This window comes from Hypanus sabinus, chromosome 2, assembly GCF_030144855.1.
Source record: "Hypanus sabinus isolate sHypSab1 chromosome 2, sHypSab1.hap1, whole genome shotgun sequence".
Classification (NCBI taxonomy): domain Eukaryota; kingdom Metazoa; phylum Chordata; class Chondrichthyes; order Myliobatiformes; family Dasyatidae; genus Hypanus; species Hypanus sabinus.
Window position 1 is genome coordinate 108640275 of NC_082707.1, and position 23109 is coordinate 108663383.

Genomic DNA, 23109 nt, shown 5'->3' on the forward strand with positions numbered 1-23109 from the left:
GCCAGGTCTGGGGGTATATTTGAGGCATAAGTTCATAATTTCCTGATTGGTCGGGGCATCAAATGATATGGCGAGAAGGCAGGTGTATGAGTGGGTTCTGAGATCAGCCATGATGGAATGGCAGAGCAGACTTGATGGGCTGAATGGTCTAATTCTGCTCCTATGTCTTATGCTCTTATGGATCCATGGTGATGAAGTATCTTGAGAGGCTTGTGTTGAAGCATATCAACTCCTGTCTGAATGGTGACTTGGATCCGTTCCAATTCGTCTACCAAAACAACAGGTCAACAGCAGTTGCTATCTCGTTGGCTCTTCACAACCCTAGAACATCTGGAGAGCAAAGATTGATTATAACTTGGCATTTAACGCCACAATTACTTTAAAACTAACCAGTGAAGTCCAGGACCTGGGCCTCAATACCACCTTGTGCAACTGGATCCTGAATTTCCTCGCTTGCAGACCCCAGTCAGTTCAGATTGGCAAAAACATCTCCTCCACAATCTCTACCAAGATGGGAGCACCACAGGATGTATGTTTAGCCCCCTGCTCTACTCGCTTTACACCTATGACTGTGTGGCTAAGTACAGCCCCAGCACCATATACAAGTTGGCTGACAACACCACTGCTGTGGGCTGTACCAAAGGAGGTGATGAATCGACATACAGAAGGGAGAGTGAAAACTAGGCTGAGTGGTGAAATAACAACCTCTCATTCAATGTCAATAAGACCAAGGAAAAGATTGTAGACTTCAGGTGAGGGAAACCAGAGGTCCATGAGCCAGTAATCATAGGAGCAGAGGTGGAGAGGGTCAGTAACTTTAAATTCCTGAGTGTCACTATCTCAGAGGACCTGTCCTGGACCCATCACACAAATATAATTGCAAAGAAAGGACAACAGTGCCTCTACTTTCTAAGGAGTCTGCAGAGGTTCAGCATGTCATCAAAATCCTTGGAAAACTTCTATAGATGTGAGGTGGAAAGTGTACTGCCTGTTATGGGAACACCAATGCCTTTGAGCAGAAAATCGTACAAAAGGTAGTGGATTCAGCCTAGTACATCATGGGTAAAACCCTCCCAAACCACTGAGCACATTTACATGAAATATTCCCACAGGAAAGCAGCATCTATCAAAGATCCTCACCACCCAGGCCATGCTCTTTTCTCATTGCTCCCATCAGGTAGAAGGTACAGGTGCCTTAGGACTATCATCAGGTTCAAGATCAGATACTACCATTCAGCCGTCAAGCTCTTGAACAAATGGGGATAGCTACACTCATTTAAGGACTCTGTTATATTGTTATTTCATGCTTGTTATTTATTGCTATATAAATTTATTGCTATTTATTTATACCTGCATTTGCACAGTTTGATTACAGTTACTGGTTCCTGATGTTTACAGTTACCATTCTATAGATTTGCTAAGTATGCCCACAGAAAATGAATCTTGGGGTTGAATGTGGTGTTATAAATACTCTGATAATAAATTTTATTTTGAACTTTGATACCAATGCCTTATACAGTCTTAATAACTTACTCAATATCCTGAATGAGGAAGGCAAGCACACCAAATGCTTCATCACCACACACGTGTCATCACTTTCAACCAACTACATACCTGCAACCCTTGCTACCATTTAATGTGCAATCCTTTGGCCTGTCTTACTAAAATGCAATATCTCACATTTACCTGAATCAAACCCTAAAGTTTGAATCTCTACAGTTAACAATTCCACAGTTAATCAGGTTAACCTTCAACATACAGGACACTACCAATTTTATGGTCATCTACAAATTTACTGACCATGCCATCTACATTCTCATTCAACTCGTTGATTATTGGACCCAGTGCCAAACCCAACAGCATGACACTGGTCAACACACACAAAATGCTGGAGGAACTTAGCAGGCCAGGCAGCATTTGTAGAAAAGGGTAAAGTTGACATTCCGGACCAAGAACCTTCAGTCCAAAAACATCGACTTTACTCTTTTCAAGAGATGCTGCCTAGTTTGCTGAGATCCTCCAGCATTTTGTGTGTATTACTTGGACTTCCAACAGCTGCAGGTTTTCTCTTGTTTCAGCATGACACTGGTCACAGGACTTCATTCTGAAAATCAAGCATCTACCACCACCCTCTTGTCTCCTATCATTGAGCCAATTTTGTATCCAATTGCCTATCTTGTCCTGAATTCCATGTGATCTAACCTTCCGGACCATCCTATTATGTGGTAACTTGTCAAAGGCCGTGCTGAAGTCCACATAGACGACGTTTATCAGGCTGCCCACATCAGCATTTTCAGTCACCTCTTCAAAAACTTCAAACTTTAAAAAACTGAAATACAATAATTTAACACTTTGATTCATTTGTTATCTTCCAATCCAAACTTTACTTGCAGTATTTTTGATCTAAAGCAGCACATTTTCTTCACAACTCATTTAATCTTTCTCTGTTTTAAAAAGTGTCAAATGCCTGACAATCTTGAATTTATTTGCATTATGTATTAAATGGAACAAAATTAATTCTAATTAAACACTTCTTATATTACAATGTATTAAATATTGAAATATTTTAAAGCTGTAAGAAACAGAAATGCAAACTGTTCACTCCTTATGGCACAGATGTTATTTCTTTATTCTGAAAGATCTTTGGCAAGAAGTTTTTTCCCACTCCCTTGACTACTGCAAAACTGATTGCTTCAGTACTGGTCATACATAGACTGAAAAGCCTATACATAGCCTCAGTTTCTGAGGCTGCAGAGAAGTCAAGAATGAAAAGGGATGGAACTGTGACCAAAATTGTTTGATAAACTTATTTGTGGGATTCCAAAACAGAGTTAAAAGAAATGTACATAAATCAATACAGCATAGGAACAAAGTCTTCAGCCCAGACTGTGCCAAAATAATTGAACCAATAATTAAATACCAAGCTACACTAATCCATTCTGCCTGCACAATTTCTGCAGAAATCTTCTGATGGCTCAGCAATAGTTGGGAGTATAAAGGGAGGACAGGAGGATGAAAACAACACCCTGGTGGAGGACTTTGTCAAATGGTACAAGCTGAATCATCTACAGCTCAACTTCAGTAAGATAAAAGAGATGGTGATGGACTTTAGAAAGACGAAGCCTGCACTGCTCCCTGTTAGTATTGACGGTGAGGATATGGGTGTGGTGAGGACTTACAAGTACCTGGGGGTGCACCTGGATGGCAGACCTGAGTGGAAGACCAACAAAGATGCTGTGTACAAGAAGAGCTAGTCACCTCTATTTCTTGAGGGGACTGAGGTCTTTGGCATATGCAGGCCTCTCCTTCACACGTGCTATCAGTCTGTTGTCTCTAGTACAATCTTTTATGTGGTGGTGTGATGGGGAAATGGCATCGACTCAGGTAATGCTACTACTACGACATTGACTCGGGCCTAGGGGGTGGGTGTTGGGCACAGTGACGGAATCTCCACTCCTCCCTCTCCCTCATCAGTGTGTTCAGTTCGTCTACATTAGCGGCGCCACTATCTTCTAGAAGTGTGTTGACCATAGTCTTGGGAGGGCGCCCAGGGTCATCCTCCCATGCTTGGGCTCCCATACGATGACTAGGACTGCAGGTAGCTCAGGGTGGCATAGACAGTGCCCCGCTAGTTGCAGTCTTCTCACCTCAATTTTAGTAATGAGCATTGGTACGTCGTCATAGAGCTCAACGTTCGTCATGTGCTGTTGCCAACTCACATCAAGAGCCATCCGGAGCATTCAGGTGATGCAAACAGGCTCAATAAACTGATTAGAAAGGCTGGTTCTTTTATTGGAGTCAAACTGGACACACTGGAGGCTGTGGTAGAACAAAGATGGAAAATCTTGGCAAATCTGGGCAATGTTTCTGCCTCATCCTCTGTGTGCCGCCTTGGCTGAACAGAAGAGCACTTTTAGTAATCGACTAAGACAACTGCGCTGCTCCAAAGAGCACTATATGAGGTCATTCTTACCCTCAGCCAAAAGGTTCTATAACGAGACAACCTATAGCTAGGTGGTAACTTCTTTTTATTCATTCTACTGCCCTTTTAATATTTGTACATTTGTGAACTTGTAATGCTACTGTGGCACTGTAATTTCCTTTGGGATCAATAAAGTATTTATCTATATTCCTCCATTCTCTGCACATTCATGTGACTATGCAAGAGCTTCTAAAATGCTTCTATTGCATTTGCATCCACTACCATTCTGGCAGTACATTCAATGCACCCATGACTTATTGTATATAAAACAAATACTTGCACTACACACCTCCTTTGAATTTACCACCTTTCATCTTAATTTCATGGCCTGTAGTATTAGACATTTAGACCCTTGGAAAAAGATTCAGGCTGTCTACTCTATTTATGCTTCTCATAATCTTAAACCTTGATCAGGTTTTCCCCTCAGCCTCTGCTTTCCAGCAAAAGCAACCCAAGTTTGGCTAACCACTCCTTATAGTATATACCCCTCTAATCCATGATTTAGAGTCCTTGATGCCTTGAAACATGCAGATGTGAGACATTACAGAATGTGAAATGATGAGATCACTTTTTTTCCTTGAAAATGAGTGAGAGTGGTTCAGTTGACAATGTAAAATTAGTTTTAAAAAATTAGTTTTAAAATTGTAGTTGACTGGAATGTGTAGATTAGAAAAGAAGTCTGAGTATTCTTGATTATTGAGTAGGGAATAAGCTCCTCAGACTGGAACTTTGACTGGTGCCAAGGATCCCTGAGATTCTCCAAATCAGTCACATGTGACAACATCTGCAAATGCACACAGCCATTGATTAAGTATTTCACTTTTGGACATCATCAACATGCCATGGATCATCTGTCAGCCTTATGGAAACAGAACATTGATAAGTGAAAGATGAAAGTCATAAACAGGTAAGCAAGATGGAAAAATGGACCACCAGCTACGATAGAGGCCCAGAAGTTGAAGTCCATGGGTGAGCGTGTCCAGAGGTCAGTATTCTGCAAGCCAGAGCAAGGGACTGGAGGTTTGAGGCCCAACGTCTGAGAGTCCAGGGATAAAGGCTGGTGGTCAGAGGCCTGTGTGTATGAGAGTGGGTGAAAGAGTGGGAAAGGGGTTGAATTTACTGTTGTTTTGTTATAGTTCAAAGTATGTATACATTATACGATCTTGAGATAGGTCTCCTTACAGGCAGCTACAAAACAAAGAAACCCAAAAGAACCCATTAATAAAGACATACACCCAATGTGCAGAGTGAAAAAAACAAGCAAATATCATTCAGAACTGAAGTCAACAAAAGAGAGCCCTACCAGACCATCAGTTCAGCGCAGAGCTGAATAAACATCTCTGAGCAGTGAGCTGAACAGGTCTGTTCCTCGCCTTGGGCTCTGACACCTTGACCTTTTCAATCTGGCCCATCGCTTAAATCATCGTCCATGCATTCACTTGCTTTGATATGCTCTGGGGCCTGGACCCAGTCGCCTCGATTCAGCCTGTAGCTGACCTTTCCGATTTAATTAACCAAACCTATGAACTTTACTCCTTCCAGCGATGACCCCAGTGCCTCACCTCGGTGCTGTTGCTGCATCAAATTACCTCCAAGTCCAAAGACTGTGGTTTGCAGTGATCATTTATTAGAAAAAATGTGATTAACATTGAGTTGTATTTAGTTGTTTTCTTCGTTTCATTGGCCACCAATATGTAGTCACTGAGCTTCACCAGTGCCATCTTAAAACTTAGCGTGCTACGATGTTGAGTAGAACAACAAAATCAACTATCTGTTGCCACCTGAATATGTGGTGAGATTTGTGGACTGCCCCTAGCACATAGTAGGGCTGTGTTGGTTATTAATGCAAACAACACATTCCATTATATGTTTCAATGCATATGTGATAATTAAATTTGAACCTGAATCCTTGCAGCATCTACCTACTCTGCATCCTCTCCAAAGCTTCGATATCCTTCCTATAATGGAATTACCAGAACTGAATGCAATACTCCAGAGTTTATTAAACTCCTGAGTTTCCCTTGAACTCAATGCCTCAAATAATAAAGACAGACATGCCAAACACCACCTATACCATCTTATCAATCTGTTCATCTGCTATCAGGGAGCTATGGACGCGGAACCCAAGATCCCTCTGCACATCAATGTTGTTTAGGGTCCTGCCATTAGCTGTGTATCGCCTTCCAAGGTACAACACCTTGATTTTCATATGGCCAGATGAAATGCCGTCATTTCTCTTCCCATATCTGTAACGGCGCAATATTCTGCTGCATCTTTTGGCAATCTTTGTATTGTCTGTGAATCCACATTTTCATCCACGTCACTAATATATACATGGCATTAACTACTCCAAGTGCGGCTTGATCTTCACCTAAGTCACAATAACAGACATCCCACCCTGCAAAAACTCATTTCAGGAGTGTATCCAGAGATACCAGCCACATGACAGACGCACTGCCACCTGGCTGGTCAGAGGACACACCACATGCCAATCAACATTTGATCCTTCCCAACTAATCAATGCACACCTAAATTATTGGTCACCTTAATTGGATTATCTCACCCAGCCCCATACTATAAAAGGTGAGACGTGCCTGGCTCAGTCTCTCTTACAGACCACCTCATTGAAGGTAAGTGCTTTGATTTATGTTTATCGTTGGTCCTGGTAAGGGAGCCGCAGCTATCCAAGATCAAGCGGGATAGCTGTCGTAGTGCTTTTCCCTTGTTCTTTGTATGTGTAACTGTACCCTGTCCCCACACCACTTTCTGTGTGTTGTACAGCTGACCCGACCTTCCCCACACGTGTTAACCCTAAACGGTTTTTTTGTTAGAATATTGTAGTTGCTTGTGTTGACCCAACTTGCCCTTGTAAATAAATTCCTTATTATTAAAACTGTGTGTGTCCAGGCCTCTACTGTTGAGACTCAAAGAACCAGTTATTTTCCATCACATTTGGCGCTGTGGAGCAGGGTCTCATAGGTTTTGGCTGGACACAAGCACAGGGGATAATGTTCTGGAATGAGGGGAAGAAAGCCAGTGCAGGCACCCAGGATAAGATCCCCAGGTGGGCTGATGAAATGGAGGGATTTGAGAGTCTGGCCAGCATGCTGGCAGACCACGGAAAACCAGTGGACTGGTCTGAGCAGATACAGCCCCGTGGAGAGAAGCTGGGCCATCATGTGGTCTCCCTCCTGAAGGAATCAGGGTTCCCCAGAGCCAAGGGGAGTCAAAGGGGTGCCTTCTGGTTGTTTGCATCCCTGCTGAGACGCCAGGTTAGAATTACTGATCACCTGCAACACTTGTGTGGTCAGAAGGATAGGGAAATTGAAGACCTCAGTCAGCGTTATTGCACGCTGAAGGAAGCAGTACAGGCTGCCCAGGCCCGAACCAATGACCTTGAAGTTAGGGGAACTGAACTTGCCTGTCGCCTCATAAAACTTCAGCAGGCCAGGGTAGTCCGTCGGTCCGGCTGGTAGCCGGAGCCATTAAAGATTCGAGCCTTTGTCCAGTGCAGCGACAAGCTGGACGCATGGCTGGGGGATGGGAACATCTGGCTGGATAGTGACGATGAGGGGATGCCCGAGGAGCCAAAGTCCTACAACCACCCTTCTCCCTTCTCACCCGAGCTCCAACATGCCCGACCCGTCACCATGTGGTCCCAGGTTCACTGCAGGGAGGAAGGGGATGAGGGGGAGACGCTCGGACTTTCCCCTAGACACTCCGAGACCACAGAGACCCGGGACTTCTCCCCCAAGGAGCTGACCCAGTTGGCGGATCGGTACCGCCAATGACCAGGCAAGCACCTGGCCGCCTGGCTGCTCCGGCTGTGGGACGAGGGGGGCCCCAACCTCAGCCTCTCCCATCAGGAGGCAAGTGCCCTGGGAAGCCTCTCTGACCAGCAGAGCATAAACAATGCGCTGCAGGCGCCACAAGCAGAAATCTGCGACGGCACAACCCTGTGGTGACCGCGGTATGAGCTCACTATCCCACACTTCTGGAGTGGGATCTACGCGGGCGCTCACAATGGGGTCCGGTCAGTGAGGGCACCCGGGTTATCAGGGAATGGGCACTGGTCAACGGCATCTATCAAGGTGCCTGTGACCGTAACTTCCTTGAAAACACACGAGTGACCGGTGCCCTAGCAGGATACCTGGTCACTACCGTGCGACCCGATCTGAAATCTGTAATCCTGCCCCTCATGGCACCAGCCAGCGGTAGGACCGTACAGGATGCCATCACCCTCCTGGAGAGATCAGAATATATGCAGAGGGGAGGTCAGCAGGAGACGCTCATGGAGTAAGCATTGTTTCAGATTCGCTCCATAACCTTTACTTTTTTTAAACCTATGATTACCCTTATTTAACTTACTTTTACCTACACCAAAAGATTCTTGCTACTTTCTTGGACTTATCTTCAACAGTTTATTGTGAATTTTGAAGAAATGAATACAGAAATGGCTCTTAGATCTAAAGGGCGAGAACCTGGGAAAGATCTAATGGGAACGGGAAGAAGAAAAAGACCGATCCCAAGCGCACTGAATTGACTTATGAAATATTATTGGAGGTTTTAAATGAAAAATTTGAAGGACGACAAATTTTCAAACAACATATAAAGGCCTTCCAAGATTATATGGATAAGACGGATTCAGTAGTTAACCAGCAGCAAGTTCTAATGGCAACTTTGCAAGAGGACGCTCGGAAGCGAGACTTGATAATTGAAAAACTGGAGCAGAAATTACTTTCGACGATTAAACAGGTGGAAACACTTAAAGCCAAGAGTGTTGACTTTGAGAATCGGTCCAGAAGACAGAACTTAAACATACTTGGTCTCCCGGAAGGTATTGAACAAGGGGACCCCTCAAAGTACTTTGCTCAACTTTTAAAGGATGTGTTCCCTTCTGTATTCCCAGACAGTCCTCCGTTACTTGATCGCACTCACAGAATTATGCGTCGTTCACCAAGTGCTTCAGCTAAACCACCGGTTGTAATTGTCCAATTTCATTATGTGCATGTTAAAGAGCAACTTATTCGTGTGGCTTGGTGTGTAGGGATGGTCAAATTTCAAGAATTCAATTTTCGATTAGTGGAAGATTTTAGTCCAGAAGTAATGAAGACAAGGCTTCTTTTTAAACCTCTGATGTTCGAATGTTATGAGAAAAATCTAAAACCTGCGCTCTTAAACCCTGCGAAGCTCAGAATCTCGCCTCCCAATGCATCTCGGCGTGTTTTCTTTTCTACATCTGAAGCGAGAAGCTTTTTGAATGAGAACTTCCCTACTGCTGCAGATTCTCGTCTCTAATAAATGAGTGATTTTGATCGTTGCAAGATGGTTTTTGTTTCCGAAACCAGATTTTGTTTCTGGCTATTGGTGTAGGTTTACTCTATATTTTATACTCTAGTTAAAGTTTTTTTTGATGTACTAGTCTTTTTATTTTACTTACTTCAATCACTGTACTTTAGCTTTGGTCATTTTTATTAATCTTTCAAAGGTGAATTTTTTTTTTACTAAGATGGCGGTTTCTCTAAAATATTTTTGGCTTTTTTTTTGATTTCACCATTTTTTTTCTCTCGTCTTCTTCCTATAATGCATTTCTTATCACAGTTTAATTTTTTTTTGGTTTGTTTGGGTTTTAACCCAATTTATAAGTTACTAGTGATTATATTCTTTTTGGTTTTTTTTTTACTAGCAATTATATTAAGAAGTTTGGTTTTAGTATAGTGATTATTATTTCTTTAGAGTTTGGGTGGATCTTTTTTATCCTTTATATACGGAGTTGCCTTCTGCTGATATGGGGGTAGATTTAGTTTCATCTCTCCTTTTTCCCAGCCTTTTCCTGGCTGGGGAAGTCTTTTCTCTTCTTGCGTGGGGGGTGTTTTTCTAAATCTTATGTTCTTTACATCAGTTTTTTTTAGTTTCTTCATTTGGGCTGATTTTAAACCACTAAAATGTCTGCGATATCATCACTTCCGAGTCCGCCTCTTACTTTTGTTCCTCTTCCGGGTGCATGAGTTCATAATTTGGTTAACCCTTTATATACCAAAGGGTTGATTTCAGAAATATGGCTCAGACCATTAATTTTGTCTCTTGGAATACTAATGGCTTAAACCATCCGATTAAACGGAAAAAGATTTTCAAAGTATTCCAAAGACTTAATGCACACATTATTTTTGTACAAGAAACTCATGTGAGGAAAAAGGACAATTACTGCTTTTTTAGGTTTTGGAGGGGTCAACAGTACCATTCCAATTCGAATGCTAAAGTAAAGGGAGTTTCAATTTTTATTGACTCCTCTATTGCATTTGTCCAGCACGATATCTTTTCGGATCCAAATGGTAGATTTTTGTTAATTACTGGCTTACTTTTTAACAAAAAGGTTGCTATGGTTAACGTTTATGCTCCAAATGTGAATTATCCTGATTTTTTAAGTCCTTATTTATTTCTCTACCTAATCTAAATGAATATAAGTTAATAATGGGTGGTGACTTTAATTGTTGTTTAAATCCTTTGTTGGACAAATCTATATCTACTCAGACTTTACCTAATAAGTCGGCCACTTATATTAACTCTTTTTTGACTGATAATGGAATTTTTGATATTTGGAGATTTCGGCATTCTAAGGACAAAGAGTCTTCATTTTTCTCACATGTTTATCATTCCTACTCAAGAATTGATTATTTTTTTTATTGACTCTTGTTTTATTCCATCGGTAATTGGTTGTAATTATGATATTATAACCATCTCTGACCATGCTCCATTAAAACTTTCTATTAAATTTACAGATACAGCTTCTAGTGCTAGACAATGGCGATTTGATTCTACCTTACTGCAAGATCCAGATTTTATTAAATTTATGAAGGAACAGATCGATTTCTTCTTTTCAACTAATTCCACAGATGATATTTCTTGCGGAACACTTTGGGACACTTTTAAAGCATATGTACGTGGACAGATTATCTCCTACTCCGTTGGTCTGAGAAAACGCATTAAGAAGGAAACTCTTATTGGTTGATAAAATTAAAGAGATTGACAAGAAATATTTGGCTACTCCTAGTAAGGAGCTTTACGAACAAAGGGTTGAACTTCAAATGGAACATAGTTTATTACTTACATCTTCGACTGAAAATCAATTAATGAAAACCAGATCTGATTTTTATATGCATAGTGATAAATCGGGTAAACTGTTAGCTAGTCAAATGAAGAATGCTTTGGTTAAACGTCAAATTACTAAGATTCATCAGCAGAATGGGGATCTGACAGTTAACCATGATGAGATAAACAAATCTTTTCAAGATTTTTATACCTCCCTGTAACATTCTGAATTCCCTCATGATTATAATACCATGTGTGATTTTCCTGGGAAATTGAATTTTCTAAAATTATCATCAGATGATCTTTCAATATTAGAAACTCCTATTACGGATGCAGAAATTAAAGGGGTTATTTCCTCTATGAATTCTGGGAAAGCACCAGGTCCAGATGGGTATACAGTAGAATTTTTTAAATGTTTTTCCGCTACTCTTTCTCCTTGGTTATGCAGGGTTTTTGAAGAAGCAATTAGATTGGGTAATCTGCCATAATCTTTTTATAGAGCTTCCATTTCTTTAATATTGAAGAAAGGTAAAGGCCCTACTGACTGTGCATCCAATAGACCAATATCTTTATTGAATGTAGATTCCAAGATATTTTCCAAGTTACTGGCATCCAGGCTGGAGAAGGTATTACCCCAAATTACTTCGGAAGATCAAACTGGTTTTATTAAAAATCACTATTCTTTTTTCAATGTTAGGAGATTATTGAATATTGTTTATACTCCTTCACATAGCACTTCAGAATGTGTCATTTCACTAGATGCGGAGAAAGCATTCGATGGAGTTGAATGGCCATACTTATTTACTGTGCTTGAGAAGTTTAATTTTAGTCCAACATTAATTTCCTGGAATAAACTGATATATCATACTCCAGTAGCCTTGGTGCTTACTAACAATCAAAGATCTCCCTTTTTTCGTTTATTTCGGGGTACTAGACAAGGCTGTCCTCTTAGTCCATTATTATTTGATATTGCTTTAGAACCCTTGACAATTACTATCAGAGAATCACAGAACATTTTTGGCATTAATCATGGGACGGATATACATAAGCTATCATTATATGCAGATGATTTATTATTATTTATTTCTGATCCTGAGAAATCCATTCCTGCAGTTATATCATTGTTGGCTCAATTTAGTAATTTTTCTGGGTATAAATTAAATCTTAATAAGAGTGAATTGTTTCCTTTAAATAGACAGGTTCCAATTTATGGAAATTTACCTTTTAAATGACTCCTTTATTTACTTGGGGATTAAAATCACAAAAAAACTATAAGAACTTATTTAAGGTTAATTTTTTTACCCCTAATCGATCAGATTAAATGTTTGTTTACTAAATGGTCACCAGTATCTTTATCTCTGATAGGTCGGATTAATGCTATTAAGATGGTTATTTTACCCAAGTTTTTATATATATTTCAAGCGGTACCAATTTTTATTCCGAAATCTTTTTTTGCTAACGTTGATTCAAAAATTTCCTCATATACATGGCAGAATAAAAATCCTAGATTAGGTAAAATATATTTACAGAAGGCAAGGAAGGAAGGTGGATTGGCATTGCCTAATTTTAGATTTTATTATTGGGCAGTTAATATCTGATATTTGATATGTTGGTTAAAGGATTGGGATTTATCTTTTAGCCCTCATTGCGTGAACCTGGAAATTAAATCTGTACAAGGATTTTCATTGGGTTCTATTTTAGGGAATTCTTTTCCCTTTGCTCTTTCTAAATTGCAGAAATGAATTGACAATCCAATAGTTAAACATACTTTATGTATATGGTTTCAATTTCAGAAATTTTTTGGGTTGACTCAGTTTGTTTTAAATATTCCTATTGTATCCAATTGACTTTTTTATCCTTCTATTATAGACCAAGCTTATTCAGCTTGGAAGACTAAAGGATTACTACGATTTTCTGATTTATTTTTGGATAATTGTTTTATGTCTTTTGAACAATTATCTAATAAATATAATTTGCCTAGATTTCATTTTTTTAGATATTTACAGATTAGGAATTTTTTAAACACTATACTTCCTACTTTTCCAAATTTTGTGCCTTCAGGTATTTTGGAGAATTTGTTTGAACTAAATCCTTCTCAGAAAGGGCTAATATCAAAACTTTACAATATAATTATGAAGATACGTTCAGAGCCCTTCTATAAGATTAAAAATGATTGGGAAAGAGAACTTAACCTTACTATCCCTATTGAGAATTGGGATAAAATTCTTCAATTAGTTAATACATCATCTCTATGTGCTAAACATTCATTAATAGTTTAGAGTTGTGCAAGGGCTCATATGTCCAAGGATAATTGGCTCATTTTTATTCCTATATAAATCCTATTTGTGACTGATGTCATTCTGAGATAGCGTCTTTAACTCATATGTTCTGGTCGTGTCCGCTTTTGAAAAAATATTGGAAAGACATTTTTGATATTATTTCTATGGTATTGAACATTGATTTACAACCTCATCCTATTACTGCAATTTTTGGTTTACCAATGATGGACTCAGTCCATTTATCCTCTTCTGCTTGTCGAATGACTGCATTTCTTACATTAATGGCTAGAAGATCTATTTTGTTGAATTGGAAAGAAATTAATCCTCCTACCGTATTTCATTGGTTTTCTCAAACTATGTTATGTCTAAATTTAGAAAAAATTAGAAGTGTTGTATTTGATACTTCTATTAAATTTGAAAAGATATGGAGACCATTTATTCAATATTTTCACATGATGTAATATGACCCTGTTCCAAGCCTATTTGTTTTTTCAGTTTCGATTTTATATATGTTGAGAGGATTGGAGTTGACGACACTGATGATTTTGTATTTTTGTGAGATATTATAAACAGCCCCTTTTTTCCCCATTTTTTTTCTCTTTTTTGTTTTTTTTTCCTTATTAGTTATTAGATTATTAGATTAGTTGTTTTTGCATAATTTTTTTTCTTTTTCTTTTTTCTGTTTTTTTTAATATATTATGATATACCTAGGTTTACCTTGTTTATTTGTTACTTGTATCGTCCATGATTTGGGAATACTCGTTTATACTGTAACTATCGCTTACGTATTCTTTCATGTTCAGTTGTAATGTGCATGTTTGTAATCCCATTATCTATGTATCAATTTTATTTTGTTGATATTAATAATAATAATAAAAAGATTGAAAAAGAAAGAATATATGCAGAGGGGGGGTACCTACGCAGGTCCGCAAGACTGAGACAAGGACCCTAGACACTATCCCTCTCAGATATACACGCAGGCAGCTGTACACGGACCTGCTGCGTGCAGGGGTGGATCGTAACAATATAGATGGCATCCCCACCTCCAACCTATATGCCCTGTGGAAGGAGCATTGCAAGGGGAAGACTAGTTACAAAAAGACCACCAGACCCGTTGCAGGGGGCGCCCACAGCCCCCAGACCGCCAGGCCAGATCATCACTCTCCGCGCCTCCCTTACCTGAAACTGTCTCGAAGGCCCTCAAAGCAGAACTCACAGGTAATGTCCCACCTCCACCAGCAAAGTGCCTCACCCCCGGCATGGCAGCCCTCTTCCCCCCTCTCTTAGGATGAAGGCCAGGGCCCCCGGCGCATTTGCTCTCTCGCCCTTTCCTGCCCGGGGGACCTGAGGCCACATATACCCGTCGCAGTACATTGGGGAAAGGGAAACACACAGAGGTGGACCTGAGGCCACATATACCCGTCGCAGTACATCGGGGAAAGGGAAACACACAGAGGTGGATGGCGCTTGTCGACATAGGCGCCCAGCACACGATGATCCCAGGCAATCCTGCCTTATGGAGGGGTACGGACATGCAGATAGAGGGATTGGGGGGCTCCCTTTTACCCACCAGGGAGGTCACACTTCGCCTAGCCATAGGCAACCATTCCCCCAGACGTGTACAAGTCCTTATTGCCTCCTCCCTGGAATGTATCCTCGGGATTAATGTTTTAAAGGGACAATCACTTGAAACAAACGGGCAAGTTCACCTTCGGCATCACGCAAGCCACTATCGTTGTCGGGGCGGCTAAGTGGGAGCCAATTGTTATTCCCCCTTCCTCCAAGATCATCTGTAACAGTCAGTACAGAGTGCCGGGGGGGAGGGGGGGCGCCAAGAAATTGCAGACTCCATTCAAGCCCTGTTACGGGAGGAAATTATTAGAACTGCTACCTCGCCTTTCAATAGCCCCATTTGGCCCGTCCAAAAGAAGAACGACTCCCGGCAGATGACCATTGATTGTAGGCAATTGAACAAGGCTGCACCCCACCTCGCCGCCGCTGTACCTGACATTGTCACCCTTATTGAAGACATCGCAGGCCGTCCCCATAAACCCTGGTACGCTGTTGTCGATTCAGCGAATGCATTTTTCTCAGTTCCCCTGCACTCAGATAGCCAAGACCAGTTTGCCTTTACTTGGGATAACCGACAATACACATTTTGTCGCATGCCCCAAGGCTACATTCACTGCCCCACTCTCTGCCGTGGCCTTGTCTCCCGCGATTTACACAACATCCAATTCCCGACGGAGATTTCAATTGCACATTATATAGACAATATTCTTCTCCAAGGTCCTTCTGAGACCATTGTGTCAAAGGCCCTTCACATGCTAATCGAATCCCTCAGGGGATGGGGCTGGGCCATTAATATAGAAAAAATACAGGGCCCCAGCCAAGGTGTCATTTTCCTCGGAGTACAATGGAACTCCGGGGACAGAAGCATACCTGATGCTGGTAAAAATAAAACTTTAAATTTTGCCGTCCCCTCGAATAAAACTGACACACACAGATTCGTGGGGCTACTGGGCTATTGGCGGCAGCATATACCCCACTTGACCATGCTTCTCCGGCCACTATAGGATCTCCAGGAAAAAATCCACATTTCTCTGGGGGCCAGCGAAACAGGCTGCCTTTGATACAACGAAACTAGCGGTGGAACAAGCTATGCTACTTTCTTCCCGCCAGGCGGGTCTGCCTTTTGAGTTACAGGTCTGAGCGAGTGGGACGGTCGCCGAGTGGAGCCTCTGGCAGAAGACCCCAGGGCGTAGAGTCCCCCTCGGTTTCTGGACTAAGTCCCTTCGAGCACCAGCTACTAGCCTGCTACCTGGCACTCCTCGCCACAGAACACCAAACAGGCACCGACCCTGTCGTCCTTCACCCCCATCTCCCCATAATGTGATGGGTCAAGTCCCCCAATTCTACCCACAAGGAGGGCTGTGCCCAGAGGTCCTCCATTGTCAAGTGGAAGTGGTACATTGAGGACCAGGCTGAGCCCGGTCCTGAAGGGGTCAGCAGCCTCCATGAACAAGTCATGGCTTTCCCCCAGTCCCAGGACCCTGCCCCGGACATCCCCGAGGTACAACCCTCCCCAGCATGTTGGGGTCAACCCTTCGATTCCCTCAACCCCGACAGCAAACTGCACGCCTGGTTCACAGATGGCTCCAGCCGCTGGAAAGGGGGTAAACAATTTGGAAAGCGGCAGCACTTCATCCCGCCAAGGGTAAAATTTTAACCACCGAGGGGGAGGTGGGTTCCAGTCAACTTGCTGAGCTGGCAGCAGTAGCCCTCGCCCTCCAAAACACTACCAGACCAGTCCACATCTATACTGACTTCTGGGCAGTAGCTATTGGCATTGCTGTGTGGATGGCCCAGTGGCAAGATGTGGGGTGGGAAATACATAGACGTCCCCTCTGGGGACAGCACCACTGGCGTTTCATTTGGGACCAGGCTACCTACAAAAAAATTTCTGTCCACCATATGGATGCCCATACCGGAAAAGATAATGAAGAGGCAACGTTTAACACTGCTGTGGACCAGGCTGCCTAAATATCATCTGCCACCACTTCCACCCCTGACACAGACCCCAGTACACTGGCTGCATGGGCACACCGCAAAGGTGGCCACTTAGGGGCGAATGGCACGCGGCGCTGGGCTGAACAATTCGGTGTCGCCTTGACACTCGATCAATGTAAAACCTCTGTAGATAACTGCCCCATCTGCCAGCAAGTCAAGCCACGGGACTGGCCGATAGGGCCATCAGGCCACATTCATCGCGGCATGGGGGCGGGTCAGGTATGGCAAATCGACTATATTGGACCGCTCCCGCGACAGGATAAGAAGCAGTATGTCCTCACGATGGTGGACACATACTCCGGTGTCCTGGTGGCGGTGCCCTGTGAGAGGGCCGACCAGAACGGCACCATCAGAGGATTACAGCACCTCTCCTCTCTATGGGGTCCCATGGGAGGTACAATCCAATCAGGGCTCACATTTTGCTGGGATCAAAGCCCAAACCTGGGTGGCTGAGGCAGGGATCTCGTGGCTGTTCCATATACCCCACCACCCCCAGGCTTTGGGGTTAATTGAAAGAATGAACGGCCTGATCAAGGAAAAAATTCACACTGACACCCTCTCGCACGCTGCAGGGATGGCTAAGTGTCCTTCAGCAGGCCGTCGACCAGTTAAACACACGGCCCACTAGCCAAGGGGGATCCCCACTGGCCCGCCACCCGGCACAGTCCCCATCTCCCAACTGGGAAACCACTGAACCCCCCGAGACCGAGGACTCGGGAAGAGTATGGATCAGACAGCCACAAAGCCTCCCCAGAAAGGGAGAAATTGTCGCGCGCAGTCAAGGGGACACCCGCTGGGTTGCCATTCCAGGTAAATCTGATTTGTCCTGTATACATACCTGGCATTTAACCAGATGGGAATGAGTTTCCTCCTACACCTACCCCCACCCTGTCTCCCTCTACAGGACAATGGTGCGACTCCGGTCGTCCCTCCTGGTCGCTGCGATGATTGGCTCCATGACAGCTGCCAACACCTTCCTCAGGGTCGCTTACAAGTTTGCCAGCAACACCAACAGATCGGACTGCTGCATCTGCTTACGGGCCCCAGCACATGCTGATGATGCGCTGCCACTCACGCCGATCCCGCTGGATGACATTGAGATGAACTGTTTACACAGACTGTTTGCTCCTGCTGGTTTTGGTATATCTGTTTGGAGGGGGGCCCTGCTGGCAGTCCTCCACCACTCTCCCCCCCCCCCCCCCCGCTACACAACATCTCTTCCCTTGACCCCCGATGGGGTGGGTGCTTCAGGAACTGGTATTTCCCTCCCTACAATTTGACCTCCACCCGAGTCCCCACCCTCAGTTATTCCATAGCAACTGTGAACGAAACTGGTACCTGGGTGCCCCACTGACCACTGCCGACAATGCCGCTCAGCTTGGAGCTCCCTGGACCCTGAATGGGACCCATTGGATCTGCGGCCACAGTGATCCAGATGACCAGTGTGCTCAAGACTCTGGCCAACGAGACAGCAGAGGCACTGCAACACACGGAGGATGCCCTCACCCGAAAGGCGGCAGAACTGACAGCTGTCAGGATGGTTGCCCTGCAGAACTGAATGGCACTGGACTACTTACTCGCTGCTGATGGTGGAACGTGTGCAGTGGTTGGTAAGGAATGCTGTACCTTTATCCCTGATGAGTCCAGCAACATCACTCACTTGGCTGCTCACACTTGGGACTCGGTGGCTAAAATTCAAAAATCAAGGGACCAGCTCCTCCAGCACAACACCTCATGGGGCAATTGGTGGCCATTTAGATCCCTAGAGTGGGCAACTGTCATTCACTGGTCCATCGCACTCATTCTTGGAATCATAGCCATTTTATACTATGTTGTGCATGATAGCTGATTAAGAGTGTCTCTGCAATTACTTAGCTGCTTAAAAATGGTTATTTCTGGTAAATGCGATATTGTTTCACCCTCATGTGTGTGTTGGCTATGTGGTGCGTCTTCCGAGGGGTGGAGTGTATCCAGAGATACCAGCCACGTGACAGACGCACTGCCACCTGGCTGGTCGGAGGACATACCACATGCCAATCAACATTTGATCCCTCCCAATTAATCAATGCACACCTAAATTATTGGTCACTTTAATTGGATTATCTCACCCAGCCCCATACTATAAAAGGTGAGACATGTGCCTGGCTTGGTCTCTCTTACAGACCACCTCATTGAAGGCAAGTGCTTTGATTTATGTTTGGGAAGGTTTATCCTGGTAAGGGAGCCGCAGCTATCCAAGGTCAAGGGGGATAGCTGTCGTAGTGCTTTTCCCTTGTTCTTTGTATGTGTAACTGTACCCTGTCCCCACACCTCTTTCTGTGTATTGTACAGCCAACCCAACCTTCCCCACACGTGTTAACCCTAAACATTTTTTTTGTTAGAATACTGTAGTTGCTTGTGTTGACCTGACTTCCCCTTGTAAATAAATTCCTTATTATTAAAACTGTGTGTGTCCAGGCCTCTACTGTTGAGACTCAAAGAACCAGTTATTTTCCATCACAACAGGGAGGTAGCACCAGAAACCTCCGGCCCCCATAACCCCATACCCCACCCCCGTCGAACTCCAAGGGTGTATGTATACAGGACATTTTATTATGAAAGAACACAACAATTTATTTGATCACATATTGAAACTATTTACATATATATATTTTCCTTGTTGAGTATTTTGTTTGCAGCCTCAATGCTAATAGCTAAATGCTAATGCAAATAGTTCTATTTCTTTTGCAAACTTTCTTTGTACTGTGATGTGGCTTGCTTGGCAGATTTGAGCATTTTGCCATTAGTCTCAACCTCATAGCAGTCTGTGTCAATGAAATTTTGCAAGACAGTAGATTTACAAGATTCACAATTATATTATATGATCATGGAGTCACTGTTTTATTCTATTACGACCAAGCAAGTCTACAGGGAGTTTGGCCTCATCACATAGGACGTCAATAGAGTAGCTCCTTAGCAGCTTGCCAGCTAGTTTAAATAACATTAGCTATGCTAATGAATGAATGACACCTGTTCACCTCAACATGTCTTTTACAGTCATTTTAACCCACCATGGGCAATAGAAAAGTCACTGTTGCAATCAATGCAGCAAGCAACTGTCATTATTTTTAACCCCTATCAGGCAAGGATACACTTTAGAGTAGTCTGGGGTAAAGTACTTCCTGTATTTTCTCTTTTTGGAACACACTGCCATGGCACTGCAGGACACTGAATTGATGGACAATGAAAGAGAGAGAGGTTGACTGTAAAGCCCGCCCACCAAGAAAACTGATAGGTCTACTTAGCACAAAGGGAGACCAATCAGAATGTTCTCTCTCTCTCCCCCTCCCTCCCTCTCAAAAAAAATCGATTTCCGGGATACTGTATATAATTTGCGGGCGTCAGGGAGCTGCTATCAATATGCAGGAGACTCCTGAAACTTCCGGGAGAGGTGGGATGTCTGCAATAACACACAAACACAGTCTGCTCAAACTAATCACACAAACAATTGGACTTTCTGTGTCTGTATTGAGCACATTGTTTAATCATTCATGGTCCAGGCTGGGAGAAGTATGTGAACCCTTGTTTTTAATAACTGGTAAAATCTCCACCAAACATTTTCTGTAGCTGCTGATCAGACTTGTACAATGGCTAGGAGAAATTTTAGACTAATCCTCCATACAAAACTGTTTCAGTTCACCTGTATTTCTACTATACCTTACATGAGCAGTCCTCTTCAGGTCATGCCACAGCATCTCAATTAGATTAAGGCCTACACTCTGACTTGGCCATTCCTAAAAACAAATTTCTTCCTTTTAAACCATTCTGTTTTTGATTTATTCTTGTGTTTTGGATCATTGTCTTGTTGCATCATCCAACTTCTATTAAGTTTCAAGTGATGGACTGCTACCCTGACATTCTCCTATAAAATGTCTTGATACAATTTTGAATTTATTGTTCCCTCAATGATTGCAAGCTGTCCAGGACCCGAGACAGCAAAGCAACCCAAACTATGATGCTCCTTCCACCGTGCATCACAGTTGGGATAAGGTTTTGGTGTCAGTGTGCAGTCCCCTTTTTTTTCCAAACAGTGATGTGCATTTCTCCCAAAAAGTTCAACTTTTGTCTCAGCTGTCCACAGAACATTGTCCTAGAAGCATTGTGGAACATCCAAGTAGTTTTTTTGCAAACCTGAGACATGCAGCAATGTTTGCTTTTGAAGAACAGTGGCTTCCTCCGTGATATCCTACCATGACTCCATTCTTGTTCACTGTTTTTCTTATTGTGGACATATGTACAGAGACTTTAGCAAGTTCTAAAGATTTCTGTAGGTCTTTTGCTGTGAATCCCTTGTTGAACCAGATGTCTATTGGAAACACAGCTCATTAGCCCCTCAATAACAGCCACTGGACTCAGCGGTGAGAAAATCACATTTCTTTTACTCCATGTGACTTGGGTCCCACCAAAGCTAAGAAATAACTGATTGTACACTGCATACTGTTATAAAGGTGTATTTATGAAAGTCAACTTAATAAAACTGTTATTAAAAGAAAAAATAAAAGGGCTCTTCATTAAAACAGTACACATGGTTGGAGCTCAGATCTTCCAAAAGTTGGATGTGTCCATTTTACTCATGGCGTCAACTCCGATCCCCAGTAGAATTTTCCATCTTGGACTCCATCAAAATGACATTCCAGTGGGATTGAATCCTACAGCTGGTTCTCTCAAGACTCTTCCCTCTCCAGCTCCCATCACAAAAAAGACCTCGATTCACCTCAGTGACTATCATAAAACCACTCTGCACAGCTTTCTCTCGAACCTTCTCCTAATTCCACCATTCCAATTGGTTGACTCGACATTCCTAAGCTGAACATCACAACTCCTCATCTTTAACAGTAACCCAAACACTACCAGCAGAACACAATGCTTCTACACAAATCCATTAAATGAAATACCCTACCCATTAGCTTTCTTAACTAGGGTATTATAGCTGTTACCCTTGGGTTCTTTTTTACCTCCTTAACACCCGACTCCAAATACCTTTTGTAGAAGCAACACACACAAAATGCTCTCAGCCAAAGTGTCCTGCTGAAGGGACTTGGCCGGAAACGTCGACTGTACGTTTTTTTCCATAGATGCTGCCTGGCTTGCTGAGTTCTTTCAGCATTTTGTGTGTGTTGCTTGGATTTCCAGTATCTACAGATTTTCTAGTTTTTAAGCTTTTACAGAAGGCATGTTCCCAGATTTTCACATTTTTTGAACCTTGACTGATTTTTAAATGGTGTTCAATATTGACAAGAAGAAATATAATTGTTTGTGTGTTATTAGTTTAGGCAGATCCTATTGGTCTATTACTGTGACCTAGATGAAAATCAGACCACATTTTATAACTAATTAATGCAAAAAATCAGCTAAATGCAAAGGGTTCCCAATTTTTTTCTTGCAACTATATACATATCTGGCTGCATGGCCAAGACAGAGGTCCCCGTATTGCTTCCTGTGAGCACCACTAATTTCAGACCCCTAGCCAGAACAAGTCCCATCGACTGTGACTATGTCTTCCATAGGCAAGCCAATTTTGAATCAAAATGACCACGTCAGCATGGACTTACAAATGTAGGTACAGGAAGAAAGCAACTACATAAGTTACAACAGCAGGCAGCACCTAATATGACAGAGGATGATAAACTACAACATGTAGCAGGAAAGAATGTCAGAGAGTGAGGTAGCTAAAGGAAATAAGTTTGAAGCAACTAGATATTTTGCACGAGATGAGCTTCAAACCACAAGTGAATACTGAGCTGACAAAAGGGCAAAAGCAGGTCAGGTCAGGTCAAGGGAAACTTCTAAGGAATTCCCATTCAATGGACCAGGATGGGAACTGAAGTGACTGGTGCAGCTAAACATCTATGTGCTATTAAAACTTTCATGCTGTCTGTCTGTTTCTCTGTTTGTGACCTCCAACTACTGCAAACAGTGCATTACAGTGGCACTTTTTTTTTGGCTAAATCAACTTAAAATGCACTAACTTACAGAATGCAGGTAAACCTCAGAAGCGACACCAAGGGCAGGGTGATAGTTAATCGCGACCGGAATATAGGTGATAAGTCAAATATAAGTCACTTATAAGTGGCTAATACACTCAATTTCATTTCTAAAAGGACTTATCTAATGTATTTAATATTAAGCACACAGTGCATAGTTTCCTCG

The 23109-nt window shown here is 42.6% G+C and overlaps 1 protein-coding gene across 8 annotated transcripts in view; it reads right to left on the reverse strand.

Moving 5' to 3' along the window:
* Positions 1 to 23109, reverse strand: part of numb (NUMB endocytic adaptor protein) — a 279062-nt gene that overhangs the window by 191634 nt on the left and 64319 nt on the right. The window lies entirely within an intron of this gene.